This window comes from Hetaerina americana, unplaced genomic scaffold (assembly GCF_022747635.1).
Source record: "Hetaerina americana unplaced genomic scaffold, ioHetAmer1.1.p SCAF_67, whole genome shotgun sequence".
NCBI lineage: Eukaryota > Metazoa > Arthropoda > Insecta > Odonata > Calopterygidae > Hetaerina > Hetaerina americana.
The window spans coordinates 837,535-842,257 of NW_027287283.1; positions in this window are offsets into that span (position 1 = coordinate 837,535).

Consider the following 4,723-nt stretch of genomic DNA (forward strand, 5'->3'; position numbering starts at 1 on the left):
AAACAACCAACAGGTATTTGTGCAGTGTCAGCTGATCTGGTTACCTGATCTGACCTGACCGGATGATTCTCAAGTATTTCATGTAGCTTGAGGAACTAGGAGAAGTCTTGGTGCTCGATTCGAAATGATCTCAATTTGCCAGTCAGTGGTTTTTGACAACTCCTGACAAAGCATTCCTTTTGATACTTCCATGAAATGTTTACATTGTGGGACCAATTTTATAGTCTGTATACATTGTATTGAACTCATCCTTCTCAGTGGGAAAGGGAGGAAATCGCAGCAGCCAAGCTTTAACTGGTTCCTTGCTGACTGTGTGTGCACTAAGAAGCTGGGGAAGTGCAACTATTATTTTCACAAACTAAATATCATTGCCACATTCACAAATTCCTCCTGAAATCACCATTGAAAACCGCTAACCATTGTCTAGCACGTTAGATATGGCGTAAAACTTTTATCAATGAGATGCTAAATGAAACAGGAGCAATGGGCTTCCATGGCCAATGTCTGAATCTGGATCCCAACTTTGCCATTGGCTGAGTGACATTGAGTATCATCTAAATACGAATGTATGATGGTGATGCAATTGCAACCAATATTCACAACTTAATGCTGTTCTCAAATATTGTTTTGCATTTTAAGTGGGTTTTCTATCCTTGAATGGAGAAAAAATCATATACTAGTTCTCATCACATGGGAATTGTCATGTTGCTTTCATTTCATGGCTGAGATATCAGGATGTCTATGCATATTATCAATAACGATGCTGTGTTTAGTATGTGGCATTCTGCTGCCATCTGTGGCCCACAGAAGAATTGAAAAATAGCTATGGAGCACACTCATTACTGCTTAGCAAAAATAGATAATTAATACACAAGTCTATAGATGGACTACTACCAGAATTATTAATAATAATTTCAGATTGAAAAAACTAATTTCTCAAACGCAATTAAACAGTTTAGTATTTATGCTTTTATCATATCATATTTGAAATTGGTGAGTAAATATGCTTCTTACAGGCAGTAGGAAAGGGGGCAAAATGCCAGCAGAATAGTGAGTCCATTGAATGAAGAAAATACTAGCGTGTGCATATGAAACTGACGCTATTAGTCATGCTGTTTAGAATCTCATAGTGATGGGAAAATTATGATATCATCATCATCTTGCTTATTCAATAATGAGAATTCCATGCATAACTAGAATGCCTTGGTGATTTAGATGACTAAATTATTATACCCAATCATATTGAGATTTCATTTCATCTGATGGATATACATTGAGCTGCAGGGGAGTAACTTTCCTTATCTGCTGGCACTAAATTAACATTATGCTCATAATTGTTGACAGGTTAGCCATGAATACATATCTAAGATCATCTGAGTCTTGAAAGATAGAAGCACTGTTTATGTATACATTTTGATTCAATGAGGTATCAATCTCCTTTTATCCCTAGTACATCCATGCCGGTTGTTCACCGACAATGGTGGACGATTGTGCCATGTACATTTCAAGGGTTATTCAATTTGCAGGGCAAAGTGCTGCTACTGCCAATTTATATGCCCTATGCAAAGTATGCATTGAATCAATATTATGAAAGAATCTCTAACAGTAGGCAAAGGGTATCATTTTAAAACTTGCCTTTAGAGTTATATTGATAGGAGAGACTTTCAAGTAGATATAGCCTCATTATTCACTGTAAATGACAGATTGTAAGGTGAGTATTTCAATCCAGGAAACTAATTACAAAGAAGAAATGGTATCAGTATGGTGTATGTATATATATATATATATATATATATATATATATATATATATAATGGGCTGACACAACATAACACAAATAGAAAAGAATAGACACATATAAAAGAACACTTGTGAGTGTAAGTGTTCTTTTATATGTGTCTATTCTTTTCTATTTGTGTTATGTTGTGTCAGCCCATTATTGTGCCGCTCTTATGAGTTTTTCCGGACAATCGTTATATATATATATATATATATATATATATATATATATATATATATATATATATATATATATATATATATATATATATATATATATATATATAAATACATATATATATATATGATTTCGTCGACGTAACACGGAAGTGCCGAATAATAAATTGGACTGCAACAAACAATATAGTAACACATAAAAAGATCACTCACACGTTATTTCTTGATCATTTCGACGGAAGATAGAGAAGTAAGTACTTCTCTATCTTCCGATGAAGACGGAGCAGAATTCCGTTGAAATGATCAAGAAATAACGTGTGAGTGATCTTTTTGTGTGTTTCTATATTGTTTGTTGCTGTCCAATTTATTATCTATATATATAAAGGAGAGTGTTTGTTTGTATGTATGTAATTTGTTTACTTTTTTGCTGTCATAGAAACAAAAAAAAAGAAATTTCTTACTTAACCGACACTTGATAATTTAGAATTATAAACAAAAACAATGGAACATCAAAAACAATTTCTCACTTAACCGACACTTGGTAATTTAAAACTATAAACAAAAACAATTGAACATCAAATCAATATTAATAAAAATTTGAAAATCAAATCAATATTAATAAAAAATTGAACATCAAATCAATATTAATAAAAAAACGATTTTTTTATTACATTTGCTTTTTATTTTTTAGATTATAATTGCTTAACAATGCCTCCAAAAAAATGTAAAGCTATTGAAAGTAATGAAGAAAGAGATAAAAGATTAGCAACGATACGTGAAAGAGTTGCAAGATCTAGAAATTCAGAAACAGCAGAACACCGCGAAGCCAGACTCCAAGAAATGAGAAACAGGGCTGCAAAAACCAGAGCCTCTGAAACACAACAACAACGTGAGGCCAGGCTTAATGATCTACGAAACCGAGCTGCAACATCCAGAGCCTCTGAAACACAACAACAACGTGAGGCTAGACTAAACGATCAACGAAACCGAGCTACAACATCCAGAGCCTCTGAAACACAACAACAACGAGAGGTCAGGCTGCAACAAATCAGAGATAGAACGAGACGTTCACGAACTAATGAATACTCCGATTTACAGTGTGAACCATTATTCTATGACCCTCACATAGATTACGCACATCACGCCAGTATCTACATAGGAAAAATGGATTTAATTTGCCGCAATTGCCAAGCCAAAAAGTTTAAATGAGAACCTCCCGGTCTTTGCTGCAATAATGGTAAATTAAAACTTAACCAACTGGACCCATTACCACAAGAACTCTTAAAATATACAACTGGTGATACACCACAGTAAAGACATTTTCTGAGTAATATCCGAAAATACAACTCATGTTTTCAAATGACCTCATTTGGAGCCCCATCTGTTATTAATCAGCCTGGATTTCAATCCACTTTCACAAGCACAGATATACCATAAAGCAGGATCGTTGTTGCCGTTGCCTAATCAGCAACCAAAATTTTTACAATTATATTTTATTGGAAACGACCAAGTTGAGACCGACCAAAGATGCGCCAACAATCAGGAACAAGACGTGAGATTGTATCTGATTTACAACAATTGTTCCATGCACACAATATTTACATTAAAACGTTTGAAACTTCAATTGATCATATGCCCACAGATGCATATAAAATTATTATAAAAGCAGATCGAAAACCAGCAGGAGAGCATGAACGGCGCTTCAACGCTCCTGTAGTGGATGAAGTAGCAGTTATGATATCGGGTAATGAATTTGAAAAGCGAGAATTCGTGCTTCAATTACATAGTGGATCATTGCAGCGAATTTGCGAAACTCACAGGTCGTATGATGCTCTACAATATCCTGTTTTATTTCCCTATGGTGAAGATGGGTATAATGGGGATCGAGATGGTGCGGGGGCTAACGTACTGGCTTCCCACCCTGAGGGCGCGGGTTCTAATCCCGGCGGTGTTGAATATTTTTCAGAGGTATCTCGATCCCTACTTGAGGTGCTTTGTGGAGGGCACCTTGAGTGAGTACGCCGTCCGTCGGATGGGACGTTAAGCCGCGGACCCCTTGGCGCCTTTCGTAAAGAGTAGGCTAATGCCGACGCCGGGTTTCTCTCCACCCATCATCCTTTCCTGTCCTTCCCCTATGGCGCAAATGACCTTAGCTGTCGGTCGCCTCCCCTCAAAACTACTAATACTAGATGGGTATCATTTCATTCTGAGGCAAGTTAATCCGACAACAGGTATTCCAACAAGTGCAAAGGTATCTGCTATGGATTATTATGCTTACCGTCTAATGATACAAGGTACTAAACAGAACCACGTGATAAGTTGCAGACAATTATTCCATCAATTTATCGTGGATATGTATGTTAAGATTGAAAGTGAACGTCTTCCGTTTATTCGTTTGAATCAAAAAAAATTAAAAGTGGACCAATACATTCACCTAAGAGATGCGGTAGCAAATTACGGAAATATTGAGAATCTGGGCACTTTGGTTATTTTGCCAGCGACGTTTACAGGCAGTCCTAGACACATGCATGAGTACACACAAGATGCAATGACCTATGTAAGGACATACGGGAGACCAGATTTGTTTATTACGTTTACCTGCAACCCGATTTGGTCAGAGATTAAAGAAATGCTAATCAACGGTCAGTCATCCAGTGATCGCCACGATTTAATTGCGAGAGTTTTTAAACAAAAGCAACAAAAACTCATTAATATTATAACAGAAGGTCACATCTTTGGAGAGGTTAGATGCTGGATGTACACCATT